This window comes from Monodon monoceros, unplaced genomic scaffold (genome assembly GCF_005190385.1).
Source record: "Monodon monoceros isolate NGI ecotype Baffin Bay Population unplaced genomic scaffold, NGI_Narwhal_1 Super_Scaffold_1, whole genome shotgun sequence".
Classification (NCBI taxonomy): domain Eukaryota; kingdom Metazoa; phylum Chordata; class Mammalia; order Artiodactyla; family Monodontidae; genus Monodon; species Monodon monoceros.
The window spans coordinates 56,733,845-56,747,307 of record NW_021703765.1 but is presented as its reverse complement, the minus strand read 5'-3'; the positions used below and the strand labels follow the sequence as shown (position 1 = coordinate 56,747,307).

Genomic DNA, 13,463 nt, shown 5'->3' with positions numbered 1-13,463 from the left:
CTCTGGCTACTCCGGCTCTTCCTACCTGATACTCAGAAACCCACTGACTTGCCGACCCGTGCAGAGACGTCATTAGTCACTGCCAGCTTCGATCTGCTTCAGTTAGTTTACATTCTGATCCCAGGAGGAAACGTACTCTCTGCTGCAATTTCAGGCTAAACCAAAGATAAACGGATTCACTTTAGAAATCGACAAGCCAGCGTGTCCCAGTTTATACTAACATCTCGCAACACGGAGAAAAGTATGTGTAAATATTATTAACCTTGCCACAGTCTTAAATGAAAGAGGTAGATATTGCCAAGGCAGAAGGTTTCCAAGTGGCCTGAGAGTCAAACATTCTCCACAAAGCTGTGTCCATCAGCAACGTGGTTGGTTCCAGAGGGAAACACGACCTGTTCTTTCCACAGCAGATATACACCAGCCCTCCTAATCCATTTTCCAGAGAGAAGTCGGCTATTCTCCCGAGCATCCCATGTGAGCTGCTGTGGAGGAGTTCCTTGATAACTCTTGACGGACATCAACAGTATATTGGTTTATAATATTTGAAATAAAAATCTTTGCCAGCTCTTTGCAAAAAAAGAGCAACCACTCCTACAAAATGCCTGTAATTGCCCTGAAAATACTTAGGCATGCTCTTGGAAACAATATGTCACCATATGACTCAGAGACTGTTTATAAACCAGTTGGGCAAAAAATTAAGTCAAAACATACCTGGTATTTAAAAAAAAACATTTTGGAAAAGAGTAACCAAATGAGAGATTTGGCCTTTCAGAAAACAAAACAGAACAAAACAAACAATCCCCCGGAAAACCCATAAAAGTGAAAACATGCTAAAACAAGTATATTATCAACATGATTACATTGAATCAGAGGAAAAGTCTCAGAAAGAAATAAATCAGCAGAATATGTTTTATTTACCTTATAGGATATTCTGAGAGTATTAATAATAGTTTTTACATATCTGAACTATTATTGTTCTGTGTAGATATGACTGTCTATGGTTCTAGAAAGAATGTGTTACTTTTTGAGATTAATTAAAATAGGGTACCATGATCTCTTTTCAACCACAAATTCTCTCTATGCAAAACTGTAGTGCACATAAATTTATATCTTCAAAAATCTGACAACATTGGGGGAATTTCAGATACAGAGTATACGAATGGCCAGACAATTCTATTGGGAATGAGTAAAAAGAGATCTTTTCAGAAAGAGAAAACCAAGGTAAAGTTAAAGATGAAACAGAAATAGGGGTTTTTGCAATAAAACCCGTCAACATGAAGGAAAATGAGGAAGAAAGCAGGGCCACAGAAAGGCACGCTCCTGTGAGGAGGAACCCTTGGCATGTGCTTCAAGTGAGGCCAACCACAGTTCCTGGGAGAAGGGAGAGGTTCCGTGAAATACGCCCTGGAGGTTACAGAAAGGTCACTCCAAGCCTTTCTCACTCAAAGCAGGCAAGTTACTCTGCATCCAGGGAACCAAATAAGAAGCACAAGGTAGGACTTGAGAAAAGAATCAAAATAAGGAGAGAATAATTGAGCCTTAAAATCAGAAAGGCTTTGAACAATTGTCTATACAGCCAGACACATGAGACAATGCCTCTTAAAGTGCATATTTCCTGAAATAATGGAAAATGCTTCTATAAGTATCTTCCCCAAATTTTGAGAATGGCAGATCTTGAAAAGTTTCTACCAAGCAAGAGATGGTAAATGACAATTATTGCGTAATATTGGTTATTACTATTTTAAAATATGATTATGCAGTTGATGGCCCATTTATGTGGTGCTTCATCATTATTGTATCATAGACTGGAAACAGAACTCTTTTAGGGATGTCATGAGTCACCTCTTTCCACTGCTTCCCATCTTGTTCCTCAGCCATGAGTTTTCCTAATACACGATTTTTCAGAAACCCAGTTCTGGAGGTATACTTTTAGAGTATAACTTTCAAATTTCATCCTATTCATTGGCGTTGAGAAGGAGGTCAAAATGGTGCTAGTCACAGAAAATCAAGCTTGGTCCTATGGAAAAATGTATTTAATTCATTAACATGGATGTTCTGAGTTTCATATGAAAAATACCAACTAATTATAGAAAACTTTTCGAAGTCTGGATTTAAAAGTTCAAGAGACAGAGTTACTGTGGGTAAGAAGAAAATTCGTCAGTTGATAAAGAAAACAGAATGCTAAGAAATACAAAATTATCACTTAATGCAATCTGCATTTTCTTTGCCATCAGGGATAATCAAATCTCTTAACAAGAATTTAATAATGAAATTGGAAACGACCATTGCTCATGCTTTCAGAGCTGTGGTTCAGAAACTGCTACCTAATGTTATTGTTGACCAATATTGTCCCTGGGTCACGACAAAGGCACCACCTAACAGAAGCAGACCCTTTATAAGACCCTTTCTTATAGGGGCCCAGGGGCCGTAATTTCATCCAGTGACCATAGTGACACCTACTTTGTGCATTACTAAGAACTTCTGCATGCCTTTCATGAAACGCTGAACTCATAGGATCCGGGCTCCTGGTGACCAACTGCCACCATCCCCAAGCTCTATGGGTGCAGGAGGGGCCTGGCATTTCAAATGTGGGAGAATCCCAGTGGCTCTGGGAATTCCTTCAGTCTCCACCATTTTCTGGGCCTGAATTGATAGTGTGATATGACTAATCCCCATTTCAAAGTGTAACCCAGTCCAAAGTAGCATAAACTGGGGTGACGTACACCTGAATCCCAGGACTCTTTTGTTGATGACCACTGTCATTTGTGAAGAAGCAAAAGAACACTGACAAGGAGTCTGTTTTATGAAATTTCCTGTCAGGGGCCTGCCACAGGACGCGTGCTTAATGGGCGCTCCGTGAACGTGGATCTGACCGTCCTGTTTCATGTTGGACACAGCCTCATGTGTATTAAGGCTTGCTGGAGGCCAAGGGTAATCATCAACCATTCTCCGTCCTATTACCCCGTTTCGATTTTCTGCACAGCACACACTACTCTCTTATATTTCTTTTATACCCTCGTTTCTTTTAAGTTGCCGGCCAGCACTAGAATGCGTGTTCATCTGTCTTGCTCACCCTGGAGTCCTGCGCCCTACAACAGGGTAGGCACTCGGTAATCATTGGTGGGATGAAGGACGGAAGGAGACAGGTGCCACTCTGATAACCCTCTCCCTCTGTGTGTTCACAATCCACTCATCTACGGCTTATCACTGTCTCATCGATGGGTTCCTTGAAACACCTGCTGTAAACATGCCAATGGAGCTGCCCCCACCCACAAGTTATGCTTCTGCCCCAGGGAGGTGTGTTCAGTCTCCCTTTCCAGTGAACCTTCTCTGGCCCATAGGGTTTTTGTAAGTGGGATTTTTTTAGGTTTGTAATTAATCAGGAGCCGTGCTGACTGGTACAGCGCCCTGCACCGTCTTGGGTGTGAGCTTTCACAACTCTGTCATCAGTGGGCTGCAGGTACAGGAGTACGCGCTCATGTTACCATGACACCCTGCAGCCTGTTGAGTTTCACTATGCTGAGCCTTACCACAGTAAGCATTTAAGAAAACATTTACGTGCAAGGACTGTCCTCACAGAATATACTTAGCATAAGGGAGCTCTGTTGTCTTTGTGATTCAACAGTTCAGAACAAAAACTTTAAAACCCCATGGAAACGTTCACGATTCACGACCAATAGGATAGGGCGCCAGGCCCTGTTAAGCTCTGTCGTATTGTTCTTAATATCGGTGTGTGTTATCTGCTGGGGACCCACACGAAACACTAGAGCTTTGGGTCTTGCATTTTCAAGTTGGCCTTCCGGAGTGCTGGCAGATGGAGTAGCATGAAGGCCAGAAGGTGAGGGATTATCCTGGAAATGGCTGGGAAGGATGCTCAGGAGGTCAGAGAAAGGAGGCTGGGGTGAAGGTGGTGGTAGGTGGGCAGAGGGGGAAAGACAAACGATGTATTTCTGTTCTGTATTTATGAGACGCTCATGTTAGTTAAAAATCTTATATATATAGAATTTACACAATCAGTTTTTGTATGCAAATTACATATAACAAATTATAAATACACACAAATACATACATGTACTGGGGAGGATGAAGAAGCATTAAATTTGTAATTAAGAAATACAGTAGGTACTGTCGCAATCCTAGATAGTGAAGACGCTAGTTTCCAGGTCTATTAATCAGTGCATTGCCTGCCAACCACACGTCCCTTGTCATCCCTGGGGTCCCGTTTGCACTGATGTTCTCTCTGCGCACCTGCCCATCTGTTCATTCCCATTCATTCTTGATGACTTCCTCTCTAAAGTGGTTCCTGGTGCTCCGGCCCCGGCACAGGTGACCCTCCTCCTCCGGGAACGTCCCCACTGCCTCTTCCGTGGTCCCCTTTTGTAGACCTGATCCCTTGGTTTTTATGACACTTTTCTTTACGAGACTGCCTTGTTTGTGATGACAGTTTCTTCTTTTCTTACATCTTTGCCTATTTATTCAGCAAGCTTTTTATATCTTCTCGTGTCCTCACTTCTCTTCTGACCCAGGTCACGTCCCTTGGGAGTCATGACAGTGACCTCAGCACCTCATCTCCCTGGTTCTCCCAACACAGCAACGACACTCCAGTCTGTCTCTGTCTTCACGTGGCATCTTCCGGAGTCTCTTCACGCTGTCTGCAACCGAATTTCCGCTTTTATAAGGACACCAGTCACATTGGATTAGGGCCCCACCCTAATGACTGCACTTTAATCTGATTACCTATACAAAGATCCTATTTCTAAATAAGGTCACATTCTGTGGTCTGGGGAATAATAAAATGCTTAGAAATAAACCTAACCAAGAAGGTGAAAAACTTGTATGCAGAAAACTAGAAAACACCCAGGAAAGAGATAAAAGCAGATATGCATAAATTGAAAGACATTCCATGTTCATGGACGGGAAGAACTAATATTGTTAAATGCCCACACTATCATGGTCTGGTTTTAGCACAGTGGCCACGTTCAGTCTTTTAAAAGGAACTGAAGACAAGCATAGAAAACGCTTCTGTTCTAAAATAGAAATCTGACTACCACTCTGTTTGCAAGACTAGCCTCTTCCAACTTCCCTCCCTCCCCTCCACTCCCTGGCTACCTCCCAGTTTTATTTTCCTCCGTTTTACAGATACGTTACTTATTTCCTTTGTGGTCTGTCTCTTCCCATCAGAAGGCAAGCTCCACAAGAGAAGAAATTTTGTTGATTCCTTTCTGCAGAACTTAGAACGCTGCTCACAGCTGCTCATTTGGCATCTGCTACATGAATGAAGAGGCCCATATTCAGTGTCTACGTAAGTACTAGCCAATGTGAGTGTGTTTACTGGAGGACTGAAATAACTCACTTGCACTGTAAACGGGCTGTACACTGAAGCAGGTGGCTGCACACGTGGCCATATGCGAGTCTAGGCCAGCAGGAGTGTGAATGGACCTTGTCCTGTGATTGTGCTGTTGACAGGGCCCCTCACTGTGGTTCTAACTCTACCTGTTTCATGTGAATTTGGCCCTTCGTGTTTTTCCTCTCAGACATAACGCTTAAGGTTTTTAGACATAATATCTAATTTCTGAGTATCTGTTGATCAAGTACCCAAGTGTTTCTCTCAAATTGCCAAATACTTTTTAAAAGTGATAGTCTTTACTATGAATTTTAGTATTTGTTGTAAAATGTGGAAGACCAAATAATGGTACAAATACTAGAATTAATTCTATTGTGCTCTTCATGATCAATTTATTATTTATACACATTTTCTAGAGCAGAAATTGTGTTTCATCCTAAGGTTTTCACTATCCTTTAGTTTTTACCTATTTGAACTTTTAAAATGGTGTTTAATTTGGCAACATGCATAGTAATCATTAATTAGGGTCTTTTTTACTCCCTTATAACAAACATTTAGGTATTCTTCAAGTAAATGGTAGAAGTTCAACTAAAGGAGCCCCTACAGAGATGTTCACTCATCTGTCATCTAGAATTTTGCTGTTATTTGACGGTGACTATTTAGAAGAAACCAATGTCTCTGAAATATAGGCCAGAATCACTTCACTGGTCACTGGTGTTGTCACACTCCTGAGATGTGACCATGCCAGCCTGACATACTGGCAGGTCAGGCCGAAAATGACCCTGAAAAGGACACTTAGTTCTTAAGACTTACAAAGTCATTTGAATGTATTTTGTGTGTAAACTCACGACAAGAAGCTTCTTAGAATAATTCCCACCTTTACTACACAAGATGGGTGCCATTATAGCTCTTCCTATTCTCTGTTATGTTTTATTTATTTTAAACGGTGCCGGTTCTTATTAATCTTGTTCATCAATTCCCACCCTATTCTGACTCTCACTAATGTTTTTGGCCCGGGTGTGTAACCCCGCTCTGCTTAGGTCCTCTGTAGCCCCTAGACTGTGGACGATACCCTAACTTTCCTCAGCAGAGTCTCCACTAAAACATTTTTCTCAGCCTTACAATATACTAGTGCGCACACACACCAACACACACACAGACACACACACTTTTGTTATTCAGCAACTTCATTTCACTAGCTGGTCAAAGGATTCACACTGGCATTTACTAATTTATGAAATCCTCTCTTTGAGACTTTACCCTAACTACCTATTTGTCCTGTTTCAATAAATTAAGTGGGAGTTTAACATATTTTTTCTAAAAATAATTCATTTTCAATTGGACAAAATCTATAAATAGACAGAAGGTTAAAGAAAATACAACCACTTATAATTTTACCCCTTGGAATAATAATTGCTAACAGTTCAGGATACTTTAATCCAGTCTTTATTTTTTACACATATTACGATTTTTAAAATTTGGATTTTTCTGTACTACTTATTTCTATGACTTCCAGATGTCATTAAAATTTTTTTGAAAACATAGGTTTTAATGACTAAACAATACTTAATCAAATGACATTAATAATGTCTTTTGGTAATTTAGCTAGCTTCTAAATTTTTTACTGTCACAGATAATACTGTGATGACTATCCTTATCAATAAATCTGAAAATTCCCTTTGAAAAAATTCTCAGTGGTCAGATGAATGGATAAAGAAGATGTGGCACATATATACAATGGAATATTACTCAGCCATAAAAAGAAACGAAATTGAGATATTTGTAGTGAGGTGGATGGACCTAGAGACTGTCATACAGAGTGAAGTAAGTCAGAAAGAGAAAAACAAATACCGTATGCTAACACATATATATGGAATCTAAAAAGAAAGGTTCTGAAGAACCTAGGGGCAGGACAGGAATAAAGACGCAGATGTAGAGAATGAACCTGAGGGCATGGGGAGGGGGAACGGTAAGCTGGGACGAAGTGAGAGAGTGCCATGGACATATATACACTACCAAATGTAAAATAGATAGCTAGTGGGAAGCAGCCGCATAGCACAGGGAGATCAGCTCGGGGCTTTGTGACCATCTAGAGGGGTGGGATAGGGAGGGTGGGAGGGAGATACAAGAGGGAGGAGATATGGGGATATATGTATATGTATAGCTGATTCACTTTGTTATAAAGCAGAAACTAACACACCATTGTAAAGCAATTATACTCTAATAAAGATGTTAAAAAAATTCTCAGTGGTATTGGATTAATGGGCATGTCCATTTAAAATAGCAGCGTTACAAGCTATAAATGGCTTTTTAAAAATGTGTACCAATTTCTATTCTCACCAGAAAATGCATGAGGAGGCCCTTCTCACTATACCCTACTGGCTTTTAAAAGCAGTTGTCAATTTGATGTGAAAAACATAGTATTTTACTTTCTAAGTTTACATTTCATAGCTTATTAATGAATGAACAGCTTTTAATGCATACATTGATTGTTTGCACTTCCCCTTCTATAAACTGACTATTCAGATCCTTTGCCTATTTTTCTATTAAAATCTTAGTGCACCATTCATGGATTTGAATGGGTTACATTAAGAGTAGCAGCCATTTGTTAGAAAATGTTCAGCCTGTTTGGAAGTCTTTTGTTGCCTCCACTGTTCTCTCATCTCATTGTGCATTTGCTCTCTCCTTTCCTTACAACAGCTCATTCTTTCCCATCCTTCAAGGCTGGGTTCCTTGATGCATCTAATCTTTTGGTCCATGGTGATGTCACTTTTCTCTGAACTCCAAAGCAGTAATTATCCTGACCTCATCCTGTCTCATTTGATTAATTATCTTTCAATATGTATAATGTCTTACGAGATTCTTGAGGCAAAAAACATTTCTCATACTTCACAGGCTTAGCACGTTGCCACTAAACGTTAGTGATTCAAATCACTGGGCACGCCAAACATAACACAATACAAACAAAAAAACAAACAAAAAAAACCACTGATTTTAAAAATATTTGCAATTTTTCTCTTCCTGAAATATATTTTCCCAAAGAAGGAAAATGTCATCAAATATAAACAACTCTTAGATAATAGAAATTCATTATGTGTCTAGATGAGATTATTTCATATTACATAGTACAAGCTGACATTACATCTTGAGATGAACAAGTAAGTAATTATGCATGAAAGCTAGCCGTGTGGAAATGGAAATATTTTTGGCGGACACGGTATCTACTGAACACAGTGATGTGTCAAATTATTTTTATAACTGAAGCATAATGTATCATCCCAAATATAACTACATAGATCATCCTGACTTACGATAGGGTTACGTCCCGATAAACCCATCATAAGTTGAGACTATCCTTAGTTGAAGATGTATTTAATACATGTAACCTACCAAACATCAGCCTACCTTAAATGATCTGAGAACTCTTGAATTAGCCTGCAGTTGAGCAAAATCCTCTAACGCAAAGCCTGTGTTACAATAAAGTGTTGAGTATCTCACGTAATTTATTGAATATTGCACTGAAAGTGAAAAACAGAATGGTTGTCTGGGTACAGAATGGTTCTAAGTGTATCAGTTATTTACGCTCTGGATCATGTGGCTGACTGGGAACTGCCATTGCCCAGCATCACGAGAAAGGATCATACTCCATATCGCTAGCCCAGGAAAGATCAAAATTCAAAATTCCAAGTATTTTCTACTGATTGCTTTCGTACCATTGTAAGGTCAAAAAACTTTAAGTCCAACCGTTCTAAGTTGGGGACTGTCTGTATATGGATCATAGCAATATACTGCTGCATGTATTATAAATTGCCAAAATACTGAAAATTATAAAGCATGTAACCAATTAAACATAAAGAATAAAGAAAGCAGATCCAAAGAACTTAGTGTAGTTGATTCTTGGTAATGGAAACCATATGCATGTTTGGTAAACATTTCTAAAAATGAAATCATATAAACATAACCTAAGGTTACACATGCATATAGGAATAATAGGGATGCCAGTCTGGCGAACCCCCCCCGCCCAAGGTCGCCTAATGGAATTTTTTTTTCTATCAAATGATTAAACTTGATATATTTTCCTTTTATGGACAGAAACAGAATTTATAGCTGTGAGAAATCATGGTTTCTATGCGTACTAAGTGCAGAGTTCTGAAAGCTTCCTACTAACTAAATGGCTTAATATTTTCGCTTTGAACTTTATATCAACATTCTTAATTTTTTTTATGGTGAACATATTTTCTTCCCAAGGCTAGCTAGCATGGTTATCTAATTGTCAAGCAAATTAGATAAACTGAAATCATTTAGCCACACAAGATTTTGGCTGCTGACAATGAAGAGCAACTCTATTAAAAAAAAAACCCTAAGCACACAACAGCAACTTAAACAGTAAAGTATCATTTTATGTTTGCAAATGCATAGGAAACAAGTAGAATATGGCACATGCTGATAAACCAAATTCTTTCCATACTCTGACTAGAAGAATCACGAAACTCAATACACTGGGCAGAAAACAAGAGGACATAAATTCTTAAAGTTTTCTGGTTCTACGATGGGAAGTATTAGGTTTAAAAAAAAAATTTTTTTTTTAAGTTACCACAGAAGGATTACTTATGAAGAATGCTCTCAATCCAGTCATTTTCTGTATCAAGTCCATACGCAGCTCTGGACAACTCTTAAGTGAAGCAAAGTACAGGTGAAATGGCCCTCCTGTCACCCTGCACACTGACGCTGCCACACGTGGAAGTGGCTACAGGCTGTGGCTGGTCCCCTCCCTTCCTCCCCAGAGCTGTAACTGACATTAGGCAGAGGCTTCATGGTTTTTTCTTTCCCCCTTTTTTTTGTATTTTCTAAAATGGCATTGTGCTTTCAAAACAAATCTGCCTTCTATTTGCATATCAATTAAAAAACCTACTGAACTATTTCACTCAACAGCTAAAGGGATTTAAAAAGAAAAGGTCATTTTATTTCAAAATGTTAAGACTCAATTTACCTTCCCACACATTTCGATACACCCATAAAGCAGAGGGTAACATACATCCCAAAGTATGGGAGGCGATGACCAATAAGTAGTGTCATTGAGGGCACTGTTGCTGAGACAGCAAGAAAGGGCACAAAACTGACTGCAGTTCTCCTCCCTGTTCACTCTTTTTACGAACAAGAGGCCTACACCCTCCAAGTTGGCAACCCTTTTTAGATCATTTGACATCATGTGATTTAAATTTCTTGGGTTCCTTTTTTCAAGAAATAGCAGAGAAACACCTCTTGCAGCGGGCAGGTGGTGTGGTTGAATTCTGCACGTACAGAAGTGGTGACTCCATGGAGGGCGCGGGAGACCACAGTCAGGATGCTTGCGACCCCACGCTGCTCACTCCCTTTACTTTGCCTCATGGAGTGTAAGAAAAATCTCTTATTTATCAGTAGGAAAGTTAACTTAGAAACTATTTTTCACTCCTTTAGAAGCAATAAGGAATAACAAGAATGAATCTTTGCAAGTTACGTGTCTGTGCGTGTGTGGTGTACACACATGTAATATGTACACTTATTTTGCTGAATCATTGAAAGTTGAAAGACATTATGTCATTTTACCCTTAATACTTAGCATGTATCACCTAAGAATGAGGAATTCTACATAACTACAGTGTTATTACTACTCTCAAGAAATCTAACCATGATACAAAAATATTATCTAATATACATGCATATTACTTCCAAATCATCCCAATAATGTCCTTTACATTTTTTTTTTTGCTCGAGAATCAATCAAGGATCATGTATTGCATTTAGTTATCATGCGTCTTTAGCGTCTTGAATCTAGAACAGTCTCTGAATTTTTTCTTTTCATGATACTGGCCTTTTGAAGAATACAAACCAGTTGTTTTATAAAAACTTCCTGTAACCTATGTGGGTTTTTTTCTAATATGATTTATAAGGAGGAATTCACTCCAAAGTAGTTTGTACCACGCTTCTCTGAGTTCCAGTTATTTTTAAGAGCAAAGAAACTCGGTGAGTGTAAATATATGCAATACCAGTTACATCCTGCTGCCTTCAAAACCTCAGAATGATGCTATGCTTGGAGCTGTACCAAATAATTGTATCGGATGGGAGTTCCTCCCTGCATTTCCCCAAGAACCACCCGAACTAGCAGTAATTACATGGATACACATTCAGTTAAATTCACTGTAAGCAAATACATATATTTTATATTTGCAAATTAAAGTGCACATTCATTCTTAGGGGTGATGAATGGGAAGGTAATCACAGCTGTGGGCGTCTGAGCCGAGGTGTGCGGGTCCTTTACCAGGAAGACGAGGCTGCAGGGGCGTGGGTACAGGAGGGAGATGAGCTGTCAGGTGACACTGGGGGGGTCTCAGGTACAGAGGAGGGTCTACTGGAATTCTCTGCAGCTTTAATTGTGCTTTAGTAAGAGGAGGGGCTTGCCTAGGACATGGGGAAGAACAGGATAGCTGAGACAGCGCCAAGGAGAAAAATATGTAAAATCATAGGATGATGGTCTTGGTCTGGGAAGAAATAAGAAGCTGTTAAGAGGCAAAGGTGCCGTGAATTACCAGCAGCACGCTCACTGCTGGGGGTTCAGTGAGAGGGCTGACAAGTTCTCATCATTTCTAAGAACATAAGAGGAGCGGAAGGAAGAATTAAAAATTGGGCTGAAATCATACATGAACATCTTAAAGGGCAGGGTTACTCTAGATATATACAAATCTGTGTTTTTTGTTTTTGCATATAGACAAATTTCTGGATATGAGCTAAAAAGGAGGTAAAAAAGTGGAGATGCTTAATTAGTGAATGTATGTCCTTCTGTCCTCCTTGGGCCCAAATTAAACACAGAATGAACAGAATATGATACATATAACACAGAGAGGCATCTCTTTTTTGTAACATCGCTTCAAAATATGTCTATTTACTGTAAAACAGATTTGTATAGTATGAGGCCACTAGTCGATGCATGGGAAGGCTGAAAAAAATTAAATGATAATTATTATAATACAGAAAAAAATCAAGAGCGGATGCAGCGGGGGCGGGAGATGAACTGGCTGGACGGGGGCAGCCTGACTTGATCTCTTTCCCTCAATGTGCCAGATGTCTGAAGGTCAGTGGGCCCAGCAACCCGTTCCTCCAGGTAGGTCCTGGCACACCTGCACCCTCAGATCCTCTTTTGTTGTCACTGCTCCACAACCCGACAGCAATTGGTAAATTTGGAGACGTCAGTCCAGCCAGCCCGGTTAAACCCATCATCTTAATGATTTATTTGGAGTTGACTCGGGACTCTGGCAGCTTTCGAAGCTGTCCGTGCTTCGTCCCATCTAAGTGGGCAGCGCTCTGTTCAACAGAGACTACGAGGAAGCAGGCGTCTAAGGGGTATGGCCACAAGGCCAGGCGGAAAGCACTGGGTCAGTATTCAGAACAACAGAGTGACCCCCCTGGACGAACTTACACTTGGACCCTTCCGCTCACCACTTCTGGACCAGCACCGAGCGGGTGTCCAGCACAAGTAGGTGTTGGGTGAACATCTGTTCTATGAGTGATTATTGTAGCTGATCTGTTTTGTGATATATCTGGGGGCATGTCTTTAATTAAGAAGACACAACTCAGGTTAAAATTATATCCAATTCCTAACAATCAGTAGCAAAATTTTACTTTAGTGAAAGGCACCTACCTTCTGAGTTTGCACCAAAGGAAGTGATCTTCCAACAGACATCCAGTTACTCAAAGTTCTAGAAGCAGACTGTACACGTAGGAAAACGTGGCCAAAGAGCCGGGATGACCTGTTTCCACCCATCAGACTTGGAACCCTCTCATTCTACCAGCCTTCTTCCTGATCCCTAGAGGCTGCAATTCCTGGAATGAGTTTCTAGCCATTGGAGAAATCCTGCCTGCAGTTTCAATGAGCAAGGGTTCACAGCCAAACGCCTTGGCTGTCTATTTTCCCATGATACAGTTAAAGAACATTATCTTGGTCACCAACCATAACAGAAAAGCTAAACTTCATCTTTAATTATGTCTGAACATTTGCCTGTTAGGACTGCTTACACACTGCTCTGTACGGCGTTTTGTGTGTGGAGTTAAAGAGAAGATGCTGATGTAACCGAGAACTATATTA

General features: G+C 40.1%; 1 protein-coding gene across 1 annotated transcript in view; it reads right to left on the bottom strand.

The window, feature by feature from the left end:
• Positions 1–13,463, bottom strand: part of PTPRM (protein tyrosine phosphatase receptor type M) — a 753,002-nt gene that overhangs the window by 173,283 nt on the left and 566,256 nt on the right. The gene's annotated exons all lie outside the window — the stretch shown is intronic.